This window comes from Thermobia domestica, chromosome 3 (assembly GCF_964235325.1).
Source record: "Thermobia domestica chromosome 3, izTheDome1.hap1.1, whole genome shotgun sequence".
NCBI classification, from domain to species: Eukaryota; Metazoa; Arthropoda; class Insecta; order Zygentoma; family Lepismatidae; genus Thermobia; species Thermobia domestica.
Genome location: NC_137456.1, coordinates 1535401 through 1562488, shown reverse-complemented (window position 1 = coordinate 1562488; position 27088 = coordinate 1535401). Strand labels below are relative to the sequence as shown.

Here is a 27088-nt window from a genome sequence, read left to right as displayed (position 1 = left end):
CTGAAGCAAATTCCCCTCTCGTTCCGTTCTCTATTACACCATGGGAAAAACACACACACGCAGAACGAAACGAAAAAAAAAGAACATGTAGAGTAGGATGACATGATTGGTCGTCGCGATGAAGACGCATGCGCATCGTACCGTCGACAGGTAAAACCTTCTGCTGTCTCATAGATCCAAGCAGTTGTTCGGTTTGTAGTCGGCTGTGTATAGCTTCTGACGCCCCACGCGCTGGCTTTCAAACGAGAATGTAACTTCTCATCTCAAATAAGAAACTTAGGAAGAAGGAAACAAACTTTGACAGTGCTGAGGAATTTAGAAGAAAGCGAGAGAAATTTTGCGTTCAATGTTTCGTTCTCAATGTTAAACTTATAAGAATGAAATGCTGTGTTTAATGTGATGTTACGCATTTGTTTAAACAAAATCTTCCAACCTTTCTGAAACATTTCTTAATGTAAATAACACTCTGAAACACTTAACTTCCAAGTTAATCCCCACACGCTCCCTTCGTGAAGCAAACACGTGATGATGTTGGTGACGAAAGGGCATCGAATGTGAAGGTAAGAGCAATCTTATTAAATTATTATAATTATTATTATGTTTGGCCTATTATATATATATATACTGCTTATAAACGGATATCTAGTATTTGGACGATACCAATATTTATGTATGTAATATATAGCTCGTGCAAAATTCCTGCTGGATTAACAAGGAATCGAACTTTTCATCTTGGTGTCTTGGCCTTTTGCATGCGGATATAATAATCATACGAAACTGAGGACATTGCTGAATAGTCAATAATGAGGGGCTGGCGGTGGCTTAGAGGTAGAGCGTTCACCTCTGGTGCTTGGGATTGCGGGTTCGATCCCAACACTCACCAAGCAAACTTTGAGGTGGACAAACACCGTGTGCGTGGGTTTCCTCGGGGTTCTCCCGTTTCCTCCCACTTTCTTCATTCCACCATTTCATTCATTTCTCATAATCACCGTCTCCTTTCGCCTAGCCGGCATAACCGTCGGACGTAAAACTTAAAGATTTCATTTCATTTTTCAATAGTCAATAATGAGGTGTTTTTCCACTGCAATAAGGGAAATTATGTTTCAAATTATGTTATTAGTCAAATTTCACAGTTTTTTCCTGTTCTTTTTCCCCAGCGATAATTTTTGCTGAAAATTGTCTTTTCTTGTGACAATAATTCGTTTGGAAAAATGGACATTAAACTTCGTCGTATCACTTTTCGACAGAACAGGACTAATAATGGTTCAATACCCTATGTTCATAAGAAAGGATGTGACATCATTTAGAAGTCAGAGGAGGCAAATGGCCCACCCTTGAGTTTGAGATGCACGTACCTTATTCAATAGTGTAATCTTTATATACCCAGGTAAATATAAATGTATTTATGTATGTGTGTATGTATATATGTACCATAACTTCGGAACGCCTTTAGTAATTTTAAGGAAACTTGGTACAAGTATTAGTTGTAGTCTGGAAAAGAGTACTGTCAGAGTGAGACCCCTAGCGCTTCTATGGAGGGGAAGGGAAGGTACATAACAATGATCAAAAACGACCGATATTAGTGTCAAATCCATCCATGAACTGATTGGTGACAGTTTCGATGTCCTTTAAGTCCAACTTCAGTGCCTTACTGAGAATAACCCAACTTGTACACTTAAGGACAATGAGAGGGGGAGACCTATGAAAATAATCGAAAACGACCAATATTAGTACCGAATACATAATTTTCGGAGTTGGCCGCTAAGATAAACCGTAACACTTCCAATGCCGTTTAAATTCAAATTCAGCCCCAAATATATTATTCAGGAGTGTGATTTGAAAAACAATCAAAAATGAGCGATATTAGTCTAGAATGCATAGTTTTCGGTGTCCTTAAGTTGATTAATGAATTTTTTGACCTCTTTTGCAAGATCATTTATATAAAGAGTGATACTCTAAATGACATCAGCCCTCTTAATACGCTGGGGATGAAATTGTGACTTGATAAAATAATTGAAAATGGCAGATATTAGTGTCGAGTGCACAGTTTTTGGAGTAGCTGAAATGAATAGTGACGCTTTCAGTGACGCTAAAGTCCAAGTCATACCCATTTACAGAGGGTGGGGTGCAGGCGATGAAAACTAAAAGGTAAAAAGTGACAGATTTGCATCGAATTCATATTTTTCTGGGTTAGAAAACGTCTGACCTGTTTAAAATGACATTTGGAGTATAGTATCCACTTCAAGTTTTTTTTAATCAAATCGATTTGATTTAAGAGTATTCTTTTTGGGTAGCGTGTTTTATTATTTATGCCGAAAGTAGAACATCTTCCGTACCTTTTACCATTACACTTTGATTGAAATAAATATTTTAAGAAGGGAGTGAATTCTAATATTTTCCACAAGTATACTCCCGTGCAAAGAACGTGCACTTCAGCTAGTAAACAAGTAAAATAAAGGAAACGATACTAATATACCCTTCTCGACAAACTAAATCTGAAATTCCTCTACTCAAGGAAAGCTACAGATTTGTGTGAACAGAATATAATTTCAGTTGCTATTATGGCGAAAGATAACTGTACCTCCAGGAAAATTATAAAGACAGATCTGACATCTTGTGATACGTTCTGTTTTATATATTTGAGAAATCTCCAGTGTGACAAACAAGGACTATTTACACTGGAATCTTTAAGAATTAATTACATTCGAAATAAAGAAGTCGCCTGGTCCCATACCTGAAGACACCATACCACATTCGGCTGGATGATCTGTGAAAAGGAAATGAAAGAATCTCAGTGATTATGACCAGCTGCGAAGTTAAAAATCGGAATTTAGATATGGGAACTAGGAACAGGGAATAGTAGGTATTAGCGTACGGCTCATCAGTAAGTGGAGAATGCAGTTAATGTTTCACTGAAATGAACAAATCAATTTTGCTATGAAGAGGTCAAATGGAACTCTTTCAACTTTCAATTACATTTTTATGGTCCCGCGTAGCGTAGTCCTTACTGTCTCGTCTTTGGTGCGGTCCCAGGTTCGATTCCCGGTGAGGACACTCAGTGGACAAATTATAAAAAACTTTTTAGGCCATCCATCCTGACAAGGAACGGACATGAACCTATCATCCGGACATCCGAATCAAATCTAGTCCATTCGATAAACATAACAAACATATATTCATGCAAACAAAAAAAGCCATGGACAAAGGAGTAAGTTCCTGGGGCCCATTAACTCTGTTAGTATATAGAAAATCGTAGACTTGCAGTGAAATAGGTATTGCATCAACACTGGCCATTATCCAGTCATGGTTTATAGTTCATTCTCTTCAACATGAAAAGAGCTTTCCAGAGGTGCTATGTATTGGGGACCATGACTCACTTGAACAGGGAAAAGTGGGAGTATGTCTGGAAAATTCCCCCCAGAAGTCCTTCCCATCAAATTTGATTCGCTCTGGACTGGCCTCGGGTAAAAGCACACAATCTACATGTATCTTGAAAAATACTATAGATGATAAGATTGACTGTACCAATTTTTTTATTGATAGACAGAATAGGTGTGAGGGTAAAACGTGTATTGTTATACAAGTTTTTCCCTCACATCTATCCCGTCATCCCTCATACATGACGCGGAAACATGGTCATAGATGAAGAAAGCCCAGAAAGCTAATTTCTAATCCTAATCTTAGTCTAAGTGGAAGAATGATGGATCAGTGGTGAATCAGTGTAACATTGTCGAGCGTTCTGAATCAATAGACTGATGATCTTGAATTGTCAATGTGATCGAAGGTGTGAGTCCCAGTGACGATTATGGGCATTTTTAACTATCTTCGATCTTTCTGTATTCGAGTCTCTGTCGAATAAGATCAAGGGGAAATTTGAGTTAACGAGAAAAGTAGGCGAATAAATACTAAATTCTGACCTACTGAAATACATTCGGTTAGTGCAGTGAAATATATAAGAGATAGATCGTTCACTTTTGGTGCGTGAACGGGGAAAGCATATATTGGTATATAAGCTTTTCCCTTATATCTATTCCCTCTATCAATACAAAACTTGGTAGATTCATATCTGATCCCCTATAGGATTTATCGAAATACATTTGGATTATGTGATTTTACCCGGGGCCACACCAGAGAGGTCCAAAGTTGATGATGGGGATTTCTGGAGGGAGTTTCCCGACCTTCTCAGAATTTTCCCTATTCAAGTACTTTGTGGGCCTCAATATATGGTACCTCTGGAAAGCTATTTTCGTGCGGAAGAGAATGAACTGTAAACCATGACTTTCCAATGAACAGTGTTTATGCAATAGCTATTTCACTGCGAGTTTACGATTTTCTTTATATTAACAGGGTTAATGGCCCCAGGGTCTTACTCCGTTGTCCATGGGACCTAATTTTTGTGCATGAACATTGTTTGTTATGTTTATTGAATGGACTAGGTTTAATTCGGAGGTCCGGATGACATGTTCATGTCAGTTCCTTGTCAGCTCGTGAGAATTTGTTGTGAGCAATATCCTATCCCTGGGGCTTCTGGAAGATCTGTCGTTTTTCTCCACTCTCTTTGAGGATAATTCAATTTCGTTAATCATTTGTCATATTTAGCGTGCAAAGCATAATTGTAGAACTCTAAACTAAAAATTGCAATTTACGAAAGCAGTTATATATGGCGGATAGTGGAGTTCTTCATATCAGAGCGAGGCGATCACCCAAAAATTTTTGTTTGGGGGGTGGGTGGGTTCAAGCTTTACTGGGGGTCCAATACTATAAGCAGCTACGATGGTATTGTATTGAACGGGTATTATTCTGTGCCCGATAAATAATTATAAAATACTTCTACTTATATTTTCAAGAAAAAAATATAGAAGTAGATTGCTTTTATAAGAGAGAGAAAAATAAAATGAAATCTTTGATTTTAACGTCCCACGTTTATGGCCTTCAGGTTAAGGGAGACGATGAATAGAGGAATAGAGCAAGTGATGGATGATGGAAGAATTTGTGGAATGGGGAAGTAGGAGGAAACGGGAGTACTCCGAGAAAACCCACGAGCGCGATATTGTCCACCACAAACTTACGTGGTAGGGGTTCGAACCAGAAACTCAGCGCACCAGAGACAAGCGCTCTACCACAGAGGCACCGTGCTCCAGTGTAAGAGAAAGAGTCCAGATGAAGTGTAAAATCAAATGCTTTTGCTATATCATTATAATGAAATGAAATCTTTAAATTTTACGTGATGAGAAATGAATTAAATGATGGAATGAAGAAAGTGGGAGGAAACGGGAGAACCCTGTGAAAACTCATGCACACGGTTTTTGTTTAGCACAAAGCTCACTTGGCGTGAGCTGGGATTGAAACAAGGACCTCATGCACCAGAAATGAATGCTTTACCACTAAGCTACCGCAGCTGCTATATCAATAAGTTCTTTATTTTAACAAGTATAGTTTTATTAAGAAAGTGCACACATTTATGTAAGTGTTAGGAAATTTACGGGGGAGGGGGTCCCTTATGGGTGGGCCCCTCGTCAGAGTGCATACGAAAGCTCAAATTCCGGCTTTGATATAGATCATATAACTCATTTATAAGTCCGTCCACAAACATCGATCAATACTTAACAGCTTTTCGCTCGAGATTTCATTAATTGACGAGCTATAGTATCGTTTAGTGTCCATTCCTCATTTGCATCCGTTTCACAGAGAATTACTATTTACAATATTTTGCTTGATTTCGCAACGTTTATTGGCTCTTTGAATTAATAGTTATAAAACGAATGTTCGAAAAGTTCTTAACCTTAACATTTACATGTATTTTCGTCTTTTGTTTCATTTTTAAAAAATCAGTCTCAAGGATAATAATGTATCTGGTTGTATAAGAAATATTGAACCTTTGGAGGTTAAATAGAGAATAAATACATTTATTGTGATTTGAAATTAACGTTGGAAAACACATATGAACCATTTTGTTCGACTACTCTCTGCCATTTTCCTCTCAATGCTAGACTATAATCCCGTCGCGATAGAATTCATGAGATTCCTTGTTTAAAAAAAATGTAACGCGTAGTTTGTATAGACCTGTTTTTAAACGATCTTTCTCGCCTGTACAGTGCATGTATTTATGTGATCTGTCGTTTGACCAATTCAGCTGTTTCTAATTTTTGACCTTTCAGTGAATTCGCGTTAATTGTCGACTGTTTAGGTACTTGTCTATAGTTCTGTGCGGCGACAGCAGCTCGTGATGCACAATGCCCTTCCAATCCCACTAAAGGCACAGCGTGAGCTTTCTGGGCATCAGTGTGAGCTTTGCCACAGATTGTGGCGCGTCTCCTCGTTTCAATCACAATCTTTCTCGTACATTATTGTTATAAGTTATCCACTTTTCATCAGTCGCTATGAACTGTTTCGGAAATTACTCAATTTCGTTACTTATCAATACAGATTCGCAAGTAGAAATTGGACCGAGTAAATGTTTTTGAGTCAAATCATGAGGCACCAGTACATCAAACTATTTTTTTGTAGCTAGTTTTTTCCAACTGGTTTAATATTATTTTTAAAGGGTGTTTTGATCACTGATGATATTATGACCACTCTTACTCGACTTTTGGCGGAATAAAATATAGTTTTGCTCTGATTGGTCGACTTACTGTGAGAAGTATATTGAACATCGAAATTTACAGAACGAAATTGATTGAATCATCTTTTGTCTGTTATTTTTGATATAGTATTCTGCCCATAAACAGTACAAATTTCTTCACGGGCCTGCTAACCAATTGCGCCAATATCGAAATAAAATTGTAAAATGTATTGCAGATTTTTTGAAAGTTCACTTATTTCCACCTTATATGATCATACGTAATAATTCAACTACTTTTTGAACATCTACTACGTTCAACTGTCAACTGTGAAATCACGTTAGGCCTTGCGATTTAAAGCATGACGCTATCTCGTGCACAAGAAGAGTGTAACAATATACTCATGAGTAATAAATATATTATGAATTAATATGTGTGAGGAATTTACTGTAATGAGAGGAAATACTCTAAAGTGTATACTATCATTGGAATTGGTCTTCGCTACTTTCGTTCCTTACAAGTAACTGTTATTTCATAGATGTATATTAGTTGCTTCAACTGAGTCCTAATAGAAAAAAATATAATATAAATAGTTGTTCATAAATCAAGTCTAATTTAGAACTATCCTAAAATAAACATTTTAATATTTCAATATGTACGTGACCTGCTTCAAGACAAATTCTGATCGAATTGATTTGAAAGAATGCCAAAGAACGAAAATGGATTTTCAATCAATAACATTCGCGTGTGTAATGTGTTTCAGGAACCTCTTACTCTAAAAGCTCAACACCACTGTAACACGAAATTCGTACAATTTCAATAATGTTAGTAATTGTCGATAACAAATACAGGGTATCGCAATAAACTTCCTCGATCCAGTTTCTTAAAGATTTTTTTGTAGGTTTGAGGTTTTCATCAGCAGGTTATCATTGAAAAATTACTCCATTAATCAGTAGGAATAGTACTTAAGCCTCCAAAAGACCTCACAGTTTGTTTCGTGGAAATAGAACTTTTCTTTTTACGAAATATGTTGTTATCCCAAATATGTTCTTAAAAGCTTACTTACATTGATTTCTTTTACCTTGACTGATGCCAATCCAAAAGTAAGAAATAGTGGGAATCCTGAAAAAAAAGAGCATGTTATATTTCACACATTAAGATAAATCCGTTATCCGAACAGAGGTATATTCTAAAATATACGGCATCATTATGTTTACTATGGAAATCTGTACAGAGCATACTTTATCCGTATGATATATAGTACTGCTCTTTTTAAGCTTAAATGTCACATCCTGCGGCTTCATAATATCTGACATTTTAGAGTCTTCCATATATTACATAAGCATACATATGTTATATATGGCAGCTATATGTTACATACGTTCATCTGTATGTGAGATCCTGACCGCCTATATACACTTCTTTCCTTCTTACGGAAAGCACGTTTATTCGGAACACTTATACAGAAAGAACTTATAAAACTTGTGTTTTCAGTTGCCCTTTTGCTCCAGGATGTTACATAGGGTTGTACGTTAAGTCAAAAAACTACAGATTTACACATGCAAGCAATACTTACGGCACATACGTTTTTTTTCAGTGTATAAGTCTCATAACTCCTTATTACATATGTCAGTGTTAGCGATATACGTGTCACTTGAAGAAAGACAAACAAAAGAATTTTTGTTTATATGTACAGCATGTAAATACATACATAAATAATGTGTCATACAACAATAAGTACTATCAATTATTATTGGCAACAAAGGACAAATTTCTAGGGCTGTAAATGTTTGTTTTTTCTCGATTTTCTCGAAAAGTACGCATGACAATTTACCCTTGAGACAGCCACGTAGTAGGAATTTCTTTTGGGAAGGGTAAAACCGTTCTGGTGCTCCAAATTTAATGTAAGAGTAAATTGTTTTAAAATTTGTAAAAGAAAACGTAAAGTTAAAAATTCTTTGAAGTATATGTGTTTTACAACCTACAATTATGACGGCTAAGCTAAAGGAGACGGTGATGATGCGAAATGAATAAAATACTGAAATGAAGAATGTGTGAGAGAACGGGAGAACCTCGTGAAATCTCACACGGTGTTTGTCCACCACAAAGTCCACTTGACGAGAGGTATGATGAAACCAGGAACCCCACGCACCAGAGGTGAACGCTCTACCACTAAGTCACCGCGGCTCAAATATAATGTTAGAATAAATTTATACGTAACAGGTGATTTGAGGGACACGTACGTCCCTGTCTTAATGTATTATAGGCTATATCATTTTGTTCAGTGTCATTTATCAACGGATATATGCGCTGTCTTTGGACAATACTATAGTTGAACGAAAATAAAACTTTGTCTTAATCCTAATTTAGGATCTCATCAACCAGACTCTGTATGTCTTACAAGTGCCATAATAGAAATTCGCTTATTTGAGGATCCGTTTCATTTTAATATCTAGCGTGGTGATTGTACAGTCACGAACATTAATAAGTGGAGATTGGAGTCATAAGAAATAATGGCTTCAGTCTCCATTTATTAATGTTCGTGACTGTACAATGATATTGTATATCTATTTTATAAATTTCTTCTATTTTTATATCTTAGTTTTGGGCAACGGTGCTTAAAAGTAAACAATCTGTTGTGTAGAAGAAGAAGAAGAAAAGAATTTAGATATTGTTGATTCTAAATATAAAAATAAGATTTAATCTTAGTAGCTGAAAATATATGTTCATTTTTTATGTATAATTGGTACTTTTACTTACCAAAACAATAGATAGTTGTTTGTGTAAAACGTTGCTATGACAACCGAAAAGAAAAAGTATAATTAATGGAGTTTTGAGAATAAAAGGTAATAGTGATTCTGTGTGGTATGATTGATTTTATATTATTCAATCGTGTTGACATAATTTCAAAATTTACACGAACTGTGGGCTGGAATGTAACGTGTAAAATAAGAATAATAATAAGCTTTATACGTTACATTTTAGATAGTGGTTCCTATACGTTACAAATGTACAACATCTACTTTCACATTTGCAAAATGCAGTGTATTTGTCAATTTTCTCATGCCTGGGCATGAGAATTTACAATCAGCGATAGTATTGTGTCCAGGTCAATTAAAGCTATCTATTTGTAGATGTGATGTTCTGGGAAATTTCTTCATTAAACGCTAATAATATTCTGAGTTTTTTTTTTAAATGAAGTAAACTCATACTGACACCTTTGACTAGTTTCAACCTTAATAATAGACTACAGTCAATCTTCAGTCTACTAGACATAGAAAAATATAACGTTTTGTAACCTGTTAGTGTTTACATATAAAGAATTCAAATTCATAGAATGTGAACTGGACAATAGTACTCCACCATAATCATTCACCTAACTACACTGTTAAAAATACTTTCTTAAATCTTAGAAAACGTTTTTATCTGTGCACCGAATATCTTTTCTTAGAGACAAGAGTTTTAAACTCTCATTAATGTGAAATGTAGAAAAGTAGATAAGGTTGTATAAAGCGAAACGATAAAATATACTGTTACTTTCCTTTTGAATGAGAATTGCCAAATCTCATTTGTAAGAAAATGTTATCTCTTTGCACAGATAAGAAACGGTTTCACAACTTTAAGAAATTATTTTTAAAGCTAACTAAAAATAATTACGCTAACTAAATGAACCAGAACATTGAGAGAAGGCGAAATAAACAATTTAAAAGTTTCAAGAATGAGAGAAAGGTTGCTTGTGAATAAATAACTTCTAATTGTTGCACAGAGTAAAACGATTTCTTGCAGTTACCATTTTTAAAAAAGTAGGAGAGGACGGTTGCTGAATTGTAGTATGTTTAGCTTCGGTGGGTAGAGTCCTTGGGTCCGTCCCTGGTCAAATAAGTTTGTGGTGGACAAATCATGTCCGTGAGTTTTCTCAGGATACTCCCGTTTCTCCCACTTTCTCATTCCACCAATTCTTCCATCATCATTCACTTGCCTTAATCATCCATTTCCCTTAAGTTAACAGGAATAATCGTGGAATATTAAACTAAAAGAAAGATTTAAATATTTTATTTCATAGAAAGTGTAAATTCGATAGTATATAATGAACTTGTACTACAGGTCCTTATTTTCCAGTTTTCGATTTACTATTGTAAAGCACAGAGGACAAGAAGAAATCGGCCTATCTCTATTTTACTGGGAGGGGAGTTGATTTAGCTACAACTTTCTGGAAGAAACCTCAAACGAAAAAAGAAACAATTCTACTACTAATATATTTAAAAAGTACTCGTCCTGACCTCTCATGATTTCAGGGCTTAACCCGTAAGGGAATTCCCCCAGTGCCACGAGGAAAATTTTCGATCGTCCTCAAAAAGTATTACCGGTGTTTTCCCAGTACTACTTTAATGCCCTGAGGATTGAAATAACCCCCACAAGAAATAGTCTGAAGTCATCCATGATCTTAACTGAAAAAAAAAACTGGTTTAGCTACAAATTAAAAAAAAAATGAAATGAAATCTTTGAGTTTTACGTCCCACGGTTATGCCGGTTAGGCTAAAGGAGACGGTGATTATGAATAATGAATGAAATGGTGGAATGAAGAAAGTGGGAGGAAACGGGAGAACCCCGAGAAAACCCACGCACACGGTGTTCGTCCACCACAAAGTTCACTTGGCGGAGGCTAGGATCGAACCCGGGACCCCAAGCACCACTGAGCCACCGCAGTCCCCTACAAATTTCAAGTTCGAACAGTCCAAAGGATGGTGATGTAAGGTATGACTAAGGAAGGATTTTTGGAAATCATACATCGAAGGGTGGTAATGGGAATTACTATCATTATAATAAAATGCCCATATCTTCGAATCTCTTAAGGTTACAGAGATGAAATTTATTATTGAACTTTTGATTTGTAATAACTAAATACGTACTGTACCTACTTCTTTCATTTTAATAGTTCACATAGAAAGATAGAGAAAAGGTGAGTCGCGCTTATGCCCCGCCATCATCTTCAATTGCTCCACCTAATATAAGTTGATAGTCGGCGAACTGAGCCACACACGCGCGTGTACTACATAAATGAACTATTCATGAAACCTCAATTTTCCGAAGAACAAGCACTAATGCTAGTTTCCCTGAAAACCATAAAATTATCCCTGATAGATATACAACCCGCAATACCAGAAAGCATTGTGGGTTACATATCCTAGCGGCGTTTATTCTACTTCTGAAATGAGGCTTCTCAGAACGCAAGAGTGCACGGAGACTGCGCACTGATTAAAAGGTTTATCTCTCTTCGCAGATAAGAGGAACACAAATAATAATTTCAACGTAACTACACATAAAACCAAATGCAACGTACGTTCTATGTATCTATCATGTAAAGGCATAAATATAGCTTTTTCTTATAAAGATAGAAAATATTGAATGTGAAGGCTTGAACGCAAAATGTAAAGCAATATAACGATATGACATGAAAAAAAAAGGGAAGGGGACACCTCAGAAATGAATGAAATGAAAATGCAGATTAATTTTTGCATTTTGTCCGTTTACCTTGTCAATTAAAACAGGAGTTGTATTACTAATAATAAAGCATGGCATATTCCTAACGTACATTACGTTTGTACACAGAGAAAAATCCGTTATCCGGATAGTAGTATATTGTACAAATATACGAAATCCTTATGTTTACTATGGAAATCTGTACGGAGCATATGTTATCCATATGTTACATGCATACTGTGTTTATTCCGCTTAGATGTTAAATAAGGCCGCTGCAGGATGTTTGACATCTAACAGTCTTTTATATATTACATAGGTTTACGTATGTTACATACTCAACAACATGTCATCTGTATGTAAGAGTCTTAGAGCCTATATTCAGTTTTTTGTTTCATACTGAAACTATGTATAGATGGAACACTTATACGGAAAGTATTATAAAACATATGCTTTCAATTATAAGTTTGTTGCAGGATGTTTTATATACTGTCGTACGTTAAATCCAAACACTACAGGATTTACGCATGCAACCAAATTCTTACGCACAACACATCCGTTTTTGTCTGTTTATCTCAGTCACAACTAGAAGGTGAACCAGGAAATTGGATTTATTTTTTCTTCATTCATACCTTCTCTTTAAATAATGTGGGAAACCGTTACGCCGATAACAAACCAGTATTGATTAGTAGTTTACAACTCAACATATTTATTGAAATCTTCCAACCGTATGACGATTTCTAACTAATCAGAAAACAGGACCAAATCCAGAACAGGGATTAACACAGGCCCAGTGCATTCGAGATAACATTAAATGTTTTATGATCCAAAAACTGGCTTTGTGTGCATTTACTTATTGATGAGAAAGGTTTAAAGGGAACCAATAGGGGATTACTTTATACTTAAAACAACGGCAATCGCTACTAATATCTTGGACGTCTCTTGATAATCCGTTATTTTTAATATATATTTTGTCTGTTGTTCGGCAGTACAACCGGGCTTTTCTTGTAATGGGTTATTGTCACCATATAAATTATCTAACTATAAAGTGCTAATATATTCCTATTTGTTTGTTGATTCTTCAAGGTTTATTAAATCTATTTTATGTATTTACCTCTGTGTCCATGTGTCCGTCCGTCCGAATGGAAGAAAAAATAATCTCAAGATTACTTCATGGATTTCTATCAATTTTGGCCAAGAAGTTTTAGCTCAAAAGTAGGGATCGAATTCAGTTGGTGGAGGACATCCATTCACTATGACAATGGCTCTCAACCTATTTTGACTGATGGCACACCTTATTGAGCTTCCAATACATCGCGACACACTTGTTTGATATTTTTATTATAAATAATAATAATAATAATAATAATAATAATAATAATAATAATAATAATAATAATAATAATAATAATAATACCTATTATAATAGTGAGACCAGTTAGTTTTTATAATGACTCTGTATAGCACTGAGCATAATTGCTACCGCTGGAGGTGTTGATTGGTAATTTTCTCTCGATTTTAACTAATTATTATTAAATTCTTCATTAGTTTTAAATTCTAAAATTTCGTGACACACTTTATGGAACAGGTTGACAGACGAGTGTGTCGTGACACATCCATTGATAACCGTTGCAGTAGAAAAGGTAAAAATCAAGAATTTCTGATTTTAAGTTTGTTTAGTTTAGAGCAAAAAAGATTACTAGCAAGAAGTTGTTCCCTGCAGTCTCTTAACCGTCCCAACAACACTTTTTGTCTCCGTTCCTAGTTATCTATTAACATAGGAAGTGATACAAATCCACTACAACTTCCGGTTTTAATATTCATCTACCAAATTCCTTCACGTGATGTATCCGTGACAGTACTACTTGTTTATTCATTTGATAATTATATATATTATTACAAATTTTTCTTCCTATTGTTATCGCATTTGGGCAAACACGCGCAATGCTCATTAAAATATCAAACTTCTACTCTTAACGTATATATCCATTTATAGTGACCTTATTAATACATTCATCGTAGTCAATTACAATTACGTATAACGCACATTAAAACGTTATGATAGCTATTACAGTTTTCTACTTTGGTGCATTGGATCCTGGCCTCTATTCTCGGTTGAGAGCTTTAAAATTTAAAAGCATTATTGTTGTTTGCATTTCACCTTAAAAGGTAGGTTCAGGTTATGCATATATATGTCATATATATGCATAGGTAGGTCATATATATGCATAGGTAGGTCATATATATGCATAGATAGGTCATATATATGGATAGGTAGGTCAAATATATGGATAGGTAGGTCATATATATGGATAGGTAGGTCATATATATGCATAGGTAGGTCATATATATGGATAGGTAGGTCATATATATGGATAGGTAGGTCATATATATGCATAGGTAGGTCATATATATGGACAGGTAGGTCATATATATGGATAGGTAGGTCAAATATATGGATAGGTAGGTCATATATATGGATAGGTAGGTCATATATATGCATAGGTAGGTCATATATATGCATAGGTAGGTCATATATATGCATAGGTAGGTCATATATATGCATAGATAGGTCATATATATGGATAGGTAGGTCAAATATATGGATAGGTAGGTCATATATATGGATAGGTAGGTCATATATATGCATAGATAGGTCATACATATGCATAGGTAGGTCATATATATGGATAGGTAGGTCATATATATGGATAGGTAGGTCATATATATGGATAGGTAGGTCAAATATATGGATAGGTAGGTCATATATATGGATAGGTAGGTCATATATATGCATAGGTAGGTTATATATATGGATAGGTAGGTCATATATATGGATAGGTAGGTCATATATATGCATAGGTAGGTCATATATATGGATAGGTAGGTCATATATATGGATAGGTAGGTCATATATATGCATAGGTAGGTCATATATATGGACAGGTAGGTCATATATATGGATAGGTAGGTCATATATATGGATAGGTAGGTCATATATATGGACAGGTAGGTCATATATATGAATAGGCAGGTCATATATATATGAGGGTCAGTCATAAAGTTTCCGGAATTTTATTGTAGCGTTTTAGTGCCACAATAGAAGTACACATTTTATTAATCGCCTTCAAAGTAGGCACTTTCGGAACACACACGCACGCTTGCTTCACCGCTCCTGTGATTTCTGGGAACTCCAACGAAAGGTCTCTTTTGCTATCTTCCGAAGTTCAGCCATCGCGTTGGTTTTGATGTCTTCTAAGGTGAGGAAACGAGTACCGATGCTGTTTTTCTTAAAGCATTTTCACCATCAACTGACTTTAAGGCTATTAAGGTAGGTATTTGAAGCAGATTTCCCCAATGTGCACGAAAACTTAATGTAGGCGCATTCAAACTACGACAATGCACCACTGATCACCACAAATTCCTTCATTTAGGTACACTACTCGTAAACTGACTGTTATGACCTGTTCACACTTGTCATATATTAACTAGGGAACCTAAGGACTGTACTGCACAAGATTTTTTGTAATTACATCGCAAATGTCAAAACTACAACATTCCGGGAACTGTTTGACTGACCTTCCTACACAAATAACACCTGCATGATTGTTTTGTTTCCGTAATTACACAGCAGACACTAGTGCAACATAGTATTTTCTATATATATGTAACTGCCAACGAACTGAGATCTATAAAAACACTAATAACATTTTACATTTCAATGAAATACTAATTATTATATCAAGGGTTTTCTTATGAATATGGTGATATTTCACGTCACCATTGCCTGTTCCATTCTCTCTTAACGTTTTCTAAGATACGTTTACATGGTTTGAGAGTCACAGGTATAACGATATTTTATGCTTTATGCTTATCAATAGGGTTAGAGTGTTTAGATGCGCACTTTTTTCTTTCAGGGTAAAAATAAGTATCTGGAAAGTACTGAAGTGTAAAATGTTGTTTCTATTTGGGAATGGAAGGAATTTTCTAGTAAACTTTCTTTTTCCTCTTTTTGGTCCCCTTATTCCCTTATTCTTGACTGGAAGACCAATCGGAAAACGACCAATACGAAGACCTAGGCGCAGATGGGAGGACAATATTAAGATGGATCTCGCAGAGATTGGAATACAAAGTAGAAACTGGATGCAGTTAGCTAAGGATAGAAGTCAGTGGAGAGCTTTTCTGAACGCGGCATTGAACCTCCGGGTTCCATAGGCCATAGAGTTAGTTAGTTGTTCCCTTATTCTTCCCTCAATTTCCTTTTCTCTTCTTGTGCTGCTGCTTTTTTTAAAAATTTATTCTAAGTTTAACATCATGGATTAAACTCATTAACATCATTCTGTTGTGTGAGAATTTTGATAATATTGAGCAGGTCTTTCTTTATTCGGATTCCAACGACAGAGATGCACTTTTCGACCTGTGTGCACTTTCAACGTCTTTAGAAACAAACTATAATTTGCAGACAAAAGAAGTTTGATTCTAAGGTTATAAATTCTGGACGAAATCTATAACAAAATTTGGAACAACTCTGCTTAGAGAAAGAATAACGAGGTATCTACATTGTGAGACAATCATTTTATCAACCAAAATCTCGAAGTTATTCTTCAGAAGAATTCTAATGTTGTCGAATTTGCAACACCCCACAGTTGATATCCCCAGTAAATATCTAGCTTGTTCTATAGACTTTGTGAATGTCCAAGAAGTTTTAAAATCTATAAAGACGTTTCATCTCCAAATAGAAGTAATACTTTTACATTTTAGAACTTACGGATGTTATATGGTAAGAAAGAACAATGTCATAGCTGCACTTGGTTATTGCTTCTCGTGAGGTCTGCGAAGTCAAGCAATTTGGTCCAAAGAAATATAATTGACCCTTGGGAATTACCAAATGGTGTTGGCATTGTGGGGTCCGCCCAGAGTCGTGAGGACAATTGTTGAAATAGTTAAAAGAAAGATGTATCTATCTCCGGTGAACAAGACCAGCATTAACGACGAGGGGAGGCAATGCGTTTTTCACACATCATCTCAAGGCATGAGTACAATAAGGTGTTTAGTAATTCCTGCCCCGAAGGTCTGTTTAAGCAGAAGTTTAGTTTTTTGTAGCAAGAGAAAGTTACGTAGTTTACACAAAATATCAGTTGTAGGAGCAAGAGCACCTTTCTCATCTTTTTCCGAGTTATATTAGGACTTTTCTCATTTTTTCTCCTACGGAAACTGCTCCTAAAAAATTCTAACTCTGGTGATTAAATACCAATCTGGAATATACATAACCAATCATTGCTGCACGATGAACACACAACGGCCGTTGAGTGAAGGAAGTTTTATAATAACTTCATGCCCGCCTTATTCTTTGATACAGCTTTGTCTCAGAATGATATCTTCCAAGAACGGAATAAATCTATGTGTGGGATGCGAGTTTGAATCTTAAACTGCATGAAACCTTCTGTAGATTAATCTGTGAATGACTTTCAAAATCCCTTACAATCATGCTGAGAGCAATGTATACAGTTAAATTATATTTTAAAGACACTTACAAAAACTCCAAGAACTTTAGAAACACATGTGCAATCTTGAAAATCGATTTGAACACTTTTATCTGGGTAAAAACGTTGGGATGAAGTGAAATGTTAGGTTTTTGTGTAAAACCTTATTTCAGCCTAAGCCCACAGTGTTAACCTTATTTGTTGGTTCATTTGACTCCTATTTTAAATGAGCTTTTCCATTCTATTTTTTAGGAAAATCTCCTTCCCCAAAAATAGTAAAATGGATTTAAAAATGCATTAGGAGGATTAAAACAGCTATCATTTCAGATTAGGTCCTGGAATTCCGGTGTCAATATTGGCTTGGAAAGCAGACTCATTCTAGTTGTGAGAGAGTTTTTGTGTGTTTGCATTTAACAAATACTCAGCGCTATAATGTTTATTTACCTGGGGAGAGGTGGAAGTTAAAATCATCGTCTTCTCTCTTTTTTATAGTAGAGCGACAGGAGGGGAAAATGAAGTAAAAAAACACGAGATAAATAGATTATGTTATAACAGCGTTTGTTGTACGATGCTTTTAGTTAAAAAAAAAAAGCTTCATTTCTTGTATCCGAGTACCTGGCAAGAGTGATCTCGCCCCGATAATATTTTCCCTCTTGCGTCTTTTCCAATTTCCTTGTGTCTCTCTCCTCTTTTCACTCTTTGTCTACGTCATTTTCGGCTTCTGAAGCTGTTCTGCTTGTAAGAACAAAAGACTGTCGAATGCGAGATGTTTTAACTACCGGTTTGTGAGCTCCCAACGGCCCGTATCATAGGAATTCATATGGGGCCGCTGGCGTTACTTTGAATAAAACATTTCTCTCCATCTCTACCTATATACACTCAACATTTCTCACAGTCAAATGCAGCGTTGCCAACCTGTTCAATAGATGTTATCGTACTTAAGAAAATGTTTCCATTCGGGACAGGTGAATATGTCTCCCGAGCATATGTTTGCTCCAATTCTCAAAACGGACAAATCTTACTAAATCAAAGTTAGGTTCAGATCTACAATACATACAAGACTGTGGTAATATATTAGCTATCACAACAGGATCTCGTTCAGAATGTAATAAACACAATTTTGAATCACAGTTAATTTCATTGTGTATTTATTAGGTCGTTCTGTATGAATTATGCGTTTCTGTGTTGGTTGATTTTTTTATAATATACTTTGCACAGTTTAAAGTTTAATATAAGTTGTTATATATATCATTTTATTGCCTATTCTTTCATCTAATTAATAACGTGTTTATACTTCAGATTAGACTAGAAATGTTGAAGGAATTCTAAATTAAATATTGCAATTTCCTCACTTATTTTGAAAAACAAATGCTAACCTGTATTAAATAAATGTGCATTTTGGTGCGCCCTATGCTCTCTTATTAGAGACAGAATACATAAGACAATCTTAATTCTTTTCTCTACACATCATAAATGAAAAGAAATACAAAGATTAACATAAGAAGCTCTTAAAATAATAAAATGATTACCATTTGTTGTCCAAGTTTGATTTTAACCCTATCTGTACAATTCAGATCAAAAGGCCACCACATTCAGTCGAAATCTGTGCCGTTCTTCAACTAATTTGTTTGATTTCGTTAAAAAATCTTGATCTTGATCACCTCCAAGGAGGTATTTTATACTGACACAGATGTTGAAATCCGTCTCGCCAACAACGCTAGAAAGGTGCGTCCACTAATTTGAAAAAAAAAAAAAAACGGTAATCCTGATGAGTATCCGCCTTATTAGTTAACAGAAAGGCACGATCTCAACGTTTAGAAATCTCCGCATCATTGAGTATTAGATAAAAATCTTGTCCCTTTTTGGCTCTTTAATCACATAGTGAAAAGGGTATATTCTGTGATAATCTTAGAATTCAGGGCACAATTGATCGATGCAGATCAAGAGCCAAGCTCACATCCAAAAACATTGACAAGGAGAATAATAGTGACAGTTTGGTCAAAGGGGAACTATCCATTACAGCTTCGTAACAGTGGGTAAAACCATTAAGGAACGGTATTACTGCCAACAAATTGTCATTATGCATCAAAAATTGGTGTCCGTAATTCCAACTTCGATAAATAGAAAAAACGTAATTTTCTCCATGATCATGTACGATCATATGTTTCTCATGTGGCTACAGAAACTGAGAGTTAAAATTTGAGGTTCAGTCTCCTTCACCATAATCATCAGGGTTGTATTACCTGACCAGCGAACGAGTGCGGGTTTGGAACTAAAATGCAAGCAACAGTGTTTCTAACCGGATTACTTGTAATCAATCTATCACAGTTCTTTTTGTCCTATTCATAATAAACCACTTCACGCATGTGCTCAAGCCAGGGGCAGATCCAGGGGGCGGGGCAATTGCCCCCCCAGAATAAGATATTTTTTTTATTTTAAAAATAAAACCAAAGAATTTTCACCTTTGAATTATACATGTAAAATAAAACCTAAAATAGTTAAGCCTTACTGTTTTTGTTTTACGTTGCAGAAGTCAAATAAAGCAATAAATTGCAAGAAATTACTTACATTGGCGTTCTTGCTCAAAAAATGTCCACCTTCTAAATCGCAGGTGGCCATTTCTGTTCTAGAAATTGCAGACAATAGCTACTTACCCCTTTTCTAAAGTTGTTTTTACTTTTTTTCTTTTTGCAATACACTCTTACCTTGATTTGACTTCGAACGACCATCCCCCAAACATTCAGCCTGGATCCGCCCCTGGCTCAAGTTAAAATAAACAGTTTCAAAATTTATTGAAGTTATTTGCAGAACATCTTAAGTAACAAGCAAACAACAACAACAACAAAAAAAAACTACAACAAAAATACCCTCCATATTAACTTGCGAACAAACTAGCGAGCAGCGTTTTACAGGCTGCTCCTGTTTTATAATAACATCGAATAAAACGTAATCAATTTTATACAATCTGTTTAATACACGGTAGAAGCTCACTAAATTGTCAATTGTGCTATGTTGTTCTTAAATTGGTAATTTCCATTATTCACAATACATCATTATTCACAATACATCTGCATTACTGCAGGAATGGTTCATTACAACCACATAACTTACAGCGTTCTTTATTAAGCGGAAATAGATTAGGCTATGCATAACATCCAAACTGCAACTTTTAAAAACCGTTGGATACACTGCAGAGTGAAACTCTCCGCTCCCCTGTCCCACCGCGCTTGCCAAGAAACTGATGTAAACACAACAGCAGCGTCACCCTCCCAAAACCGCACTGCTATCCTGGCCAGGTAATACCTAACCGACTGCCACCTCTTTAAACATTTGGATACCTTTCTATTCAACAAACGCTTTCTGAATCAGGTGTTGTCAAAACACCTCTTAAGTATTTTGTTGATTCTAAGACAAAAGCGTTCTTTGAACTAGCATAACAAGATTATAGTCGATGGGATAAGTGTACCCATACTTCGATTAAATATTTTGAAATATTGTGTGTTTATGACATAAATAAAACCTTTGAATTGAAATGGTCATTTCATATGAAACAACGTAATTTTCCTTTTCTTTCAATACAATTAGCGACTGAAAATAAATATGTTGAACTATTAAAACAAAATTCAATACAATTTGAATGCATTAATATAACAAAAAAATAAAATACGTAGAAATCAAAAGTGCCTCGAGATTCCCCTTCAAACACTTTTCTTCCAACTTCACAAACAGTTCCTCATTAATATAAAACAAAAAGAAGTTGATCCCGCTTATCGCATTTTTTAACCAGACTTTTCAGCGATGGATCATAATTTCAGCTTTCGTCACGCATTGCACCTTTTCGTTTTGAGTGATATAAAATATATAATAATATTGCGTGAAACTACTCTTCGGCCCCCTCTCCCAAGGACTCCTTCGGCAAAGGCTAATTGAACTCGTAAGCTGCATTTTCCACGAATATAGAACAAAGAATATACTTCACCTTTCTATGGGATCGAAAGATAGAATTGAACAATCTTTTCAGCAGGTGAGCAATGTCGTACCAACAACGTCAACGCTGTTCTTACTTTCATACAGCAGGTTAAAATTACTATTTTCTCGTAAATTTATCATATCCTTTTTTCAATCGTGATGTGTTAATGTATTATTATTATTATTATTATTATTATTATTATTATTATTATTATTATTATTATTATTATTATTATTATTATTATTATTATTATTATTATTATTGCATATTGAAATGGACAGATAACTTAACATGAAAATGAAATTTTTGAGTTTTACGTCCCACGGTTATGCCGGTTAGGCTAAAGAAGACGGTGACGATGAGAGATGAGTGAAATGGTGGAATATGAAGAAAGTAGGAGGAAACCGGAGAACCCCGAGAAAACCCATGCACACGGTGTTTGTCCACCACAAAGTTCACTTGACGGGAACAGGGTTTGAACCTGGGACCCCAAGCACTAGAGGTGAACGCTTTACCAGTGAGCCACAGTGGCCTCCTAACTTAACATGAATTATTAGGTTGGATGCATGGTAGTTTAATGGTTTACTGTTAATGGTGCCTGGTTGGATCCTCGATCAGTTGACAATAAAATCTTTCCGTGCGTTTTCTCATAGTTCTCTCCTTTCCTTTCACATTGTCATACCACCAATTATTTTCCAGTCATTCACTTTCATTAATCACCTTTAGCCTAAGGGCATAACTATGGGACCGAAAACTAGAGATCTTATTTCATTTCAGGAATGATTCGGGCTTTAGTAATAAAATTCAGAAGAAACACCCAAACGTTGCTTTAGCAAAAATGATCACCTACACACAACAAAGAGATATTGCTATATCAGATATCCTGAATCTTATAACGAAATATTGGATAGGTTAATAATTACCTGTACCTTGGGTAGAAAGTGCTCATACATAAGCACTATACCTTATAGAATGTTAATTTAATAATAACAAAAGAAGAAGGTTTTTAATATCTGTAAGATATTAGAGAGTATTATATAGTTCGTTGCTATGTAATTGTTTATGGATACCGAATTCTCAGGTATGTGTGCACGACAGTGTGAATGAAAAATACATTAAAAGTGTATCAACTAATAAACCATTTAAAACCGTTCATCTACTTTATAATTCTGATAGAGAAGGTGAGAATAGTATTATATACATAATTATAAAAAAATATTTTTACATGAAAACATTTACTACCACTCAAGTTCTTTATATCATCGATCGAACCAGGTTGACGACTACCCTTGGTGAGTCGTTATAAAAATTTTGGTTTACCTCACCCGGGATTTCTTGTAAATTCACTACCCGAAGCAAAGTAAGGGTGAATTTACTTTTGTAATAAAGTTAATGAATACAAATTTCACAAGACTGAGAAGTGGTAGAATAATAATAAGAAAAATGAACGGTAACGCTATGGAGAATGAACCCAATGATAGTGACAACGGTGAACATAGTGTAACAACAGGAATGACACTAGAAGACCGAATCTTGTTAGCCTTACAGCGGCAAGAACAATATCGTAAAGACGATTCGGAAGCCATGAAGCGACTGGAACAAAATTTGGTTCATATATCCAACAAGCAATACGAAGAATTGAAACAGACGATAGAACAGAAGTCCGAAGAATCCAACAAGCAATATGAAGAATTGAAACAGACGATAGAACAGAAGTCCGAAGAATCCAACAAGCAATATGAAGAATTGAAACAGACGATAGACCAGAAGTCTGAAGAATCCAACAAGCGATATGAGGAATTAAGTAAACGAATGGAACAGAAGTCAGACGAAACGAAACAATCAATTATCCAGGCGATGGATGACATCACCTCACAGTTCGAGGAAAAGTTAAAAAGAATATCTGAGGATTGTCAGGATAATCACGACCACATTATTTAAGAAATCAGTGGTGTAAAAAAGGATTTAGAAGTAATGGAATCTTCTGTTCGTCAGCAAAAGGTTCAGGTCACCAATAATTCAAACAACATACGTGCAAATACGCAACTGATAGCTACTCTACAGGAGGAAATGAGGAAGCTACAGGTCAAGGACAACTCACACCACAATCATACGGTCAGTGATCATTTGGAGTTTCCCCATTCACAAGAGATGACCTCGCCTCCACCCACATCTGATGAGGACCTTATTTTGGAAGAAATTCATCCGAAGAGTACTGATGGACGGATAAGAGACGGTGCAACAACACATCACGTCATGGATAGGAATTGTCACCCAATAAGTACTCGGAACGATAAAAGGAAGGTAAAGTTAAGCGTTAAGATGAGTGAAATACGTGCCATGAGTAAATTCAGTGGTAAATGTAATGAGAATGCTACTTCGTTCCTGGAAAAATTTCAGGACGAATGCAATATAATGTGTATAGATAGATCACAATATATGAAGCTAATCCCTCATTTATTACTCCCACCATGTTCCTTATGGTTTAAGGCAATACGTGATCACATCAATACATATGAGGAATTCAAGGCAGCACTGATCGCCAATTATGAAAATGATTTTTTGCTTGCAAATAGAGATGCCACGATTAGAAATCAACATTTCAATCCTCGTTTACACAAATCTGTTGTCGAGTTTGTTGTAAATACCTACAACGAATTAAAAGTTGTTAATCCATTGCAGTCGGAATCTAGAATAATAGCATCCATTCGAAATTTGCTCCCATTTAAGTTACAACAGATCTTGTTTTCTACACAGTGTATGAGTTTCAACCATTTGTTAATGCTCGTTCAATGTTATGAAACCCAATACCATGCTTTGAATCAACAAGCAGGTGTGAGTAAAAATAAGAATAATTCAGATCATTTTGTACCTGTTAGGAATCTAGATATCCGTAGTATGAACGATACGGAATACAACCGAAGCCTAGTAAATTCTAGCAATCCAAACGAGCAAAATAGGCAAAGCTATGTAGGAAATCAACCTAACCTAACCAATCACAACAATAATTATGTCAGATCACCCGATCGAAGTAGACATAAAAACAATCGAAAGATATGGCGAAATTCCAGGAATACGACAAATTACGTGGATAGACATAATCGCTGTTCAAGAGATGGCACTTCGTATCAAAATCAGAATCACGATGCAATACATGTACAACGTATGGTGGAACCTAATCAAGATTGTGCCGTACAATGTACCTTATTAGAATCATATGCTAGTACAAATTTAAACTGATTCTAGTTAATGAAGTTAGGGTTAAACCCATATCAGTTATATATTCTTGTGAATTTTTATTTTTAAGTTTATGTGTTAATATCAATAATGAAAACAATTCTTATAGCTTCGATATACAAGCAATATGAGGAATTATAATTCGGTTCATAATTGATTAAAAGCAAAGATTATTTATATTAGATTGACTTGTGTTGAAAACTTAATTGTCAAAGATTATGTTAAGTATAAGATTCATTCTTTTAAGCTAATTATTCAACGACTATCTTGAATAAGATTCTTCATTATTCTGATGCCTTATAGATCCAATGTTTATTTTGAAATATCATCTAAAATAATTAATATATATAATGCGCCCTGCATCACGGTGACTCATGTATTAAATCGTAATTGATTCTTACGATTTTGACTTCGTACCCTTCAAAAATTATATATTAAGCGACGACGTTTAATAAATGAATATAATTAATGTAATAAAAATATAAGTAGTAATGAAATGAAAGATTTGTTATAAATATATATATATATATATGAAATGTAATGAAGATATACGAGGGGCGATCGAAATGTAAAAGGACATGTAATGTAAGATCTCTATTGTAAACGGACCAGTGATTCTTGAAGATAAAAGCCAAGTTCGTTTATGACTTTTATATTCAGTCCCATCGTCGGGCGACATTTTTATATAACGAAATATTGGATAGGTTAATAATTACCTGTACCTTGGGTAGAAAGTGCTCATACATAAGCACTATACCTTATAGAATGTTAATTTAATAATAACAAAAGAAGAAGGTTTTTAATATCTGTAAGATATTAGAGAGTATTATATAGTTCGTTGCTATGTAATTGTTTATGGATACCGAATTCTCAGGTATGTGTGCACGACAGTGTGAATGAAAAATACATTAAAAGTGTATCAACTAATAAACCATTTAAAACCGTTCATCTACTTTATAATTCTGATAGAGAAGGTGAGAATAGTATTATATACATAATTATTAAAAATATTTTTACATGAAAACAGTTACTACCACTCAAGTTCTTTATATCATCGATCGAACCAGGTTGACGACTACCCTTGGTGAGTCGTTATAATCTCCATCAATTACAAATTGAAAATCTTTCCCAACATATCACCAACAACAGTAATCTAACCAACTGCTTCATATAACGCGTAATACTGACGCAAAATCTACTTAAATCCTTTTACCTATCACAAATTTCCACAAACTATGAATTAAATGAATAAAAATATAGCAAATGGAGTACAGAAAGAACTGCCACAACCTATAAGACCTACCTACAAGACAGTAATACAGAAATATGACAATCAAATGTCTGGATAAAGAATCCTGTAATCTTCTCTGAAACATGATGAAGGGAAGTCATCCTGGTTAGAACAACACTCTCCATAAGTACTCTAAATACATATTAAAGCATGGAATATCCCTTGAAAATGTAGAAAACATAGAAGCACATAAAAAATAATAGAACGTAACACAGGCTCATGCCGCGTAATGACTGCCACGCGGACTCCCTGAAATAACACAACGATGTTGCAATAAACATTCACTAATTTCTGGCACATAACATGGAGTTAATCACCAATACTAAACCATACTGTAAATACCAGTATTTAAAAACAATTAATTCAAATTATTTACATTGGTACCGCAAAATCAGAAAAGATGTAATGGTACCTGACATCAAACTATATGTTACTATTGTGGTGGATATAGTTTGTCTGTTACACCAAACCAAACACCACACTATTATCAATAAAGTGGCCCAAGGAGTAATTTTCGTACACGTAGGAGTGTTACTTGCTCACAAAATGGTAAAACATTTTATACAAAAATCAATAAATATAAAGACTTCGCAGACGAAATAAAACGATATGGAAATGTCAGAAGTTACAGTAAAACCAATCATTATCTAAGCAACAGCTCTTGTCTCTAAAAGCACTGTAACTCAAATGGAACAAATAAATGGAAAACATTTTCTAATAACCAAACATTTGTGATGCTGGACACCTATTTTAAGAAATATTAAAATAATTCCCATTTACTAGAGATTGCCATCGACTTATTATACTAAAATTGTATTAATAATAATAATAATAATAATAATAATAATAATAATAATAATAATAATAATAATAATAATGGAAACTGGAAGCTGTCAGTAAATGTAATACTGCGAATTATGATCTAAAATATTATATCATAATTATGATATAAAATATAAAATAATACTTTCGACAAAGTGGATTCTTTAAAATATTTAGGATCAACAATAAGACATCAAAACAATATCCAAGAAGACGTTAAATGTAGATTGAAAGAGGAAATTCCTAT

The 27088-nt window shown here is 34.9% G+C and overlaps 1 long non-coding RNA gene across 1 annotated transcript in view; it reads left to right on the top strand.

Moving 5' to 3' along the window:
- Window positions 1-204: 204 nt before the first annotated feature.
- The window catches only part of LOC145681370 (uncharacterized), a 369013-nt gene continuing 342129 nt past the window's right edge, over window positions 205-27088 (top strand). The window contains exon 1 of the long non-coding RNA XR_014130759.1: window positions 205-560. This is a non-coding gene — a long non-coding RNA (uncharacterized LOC145681370). The remainder of the gene's footprint in view (window positions 561-27088) is intronic.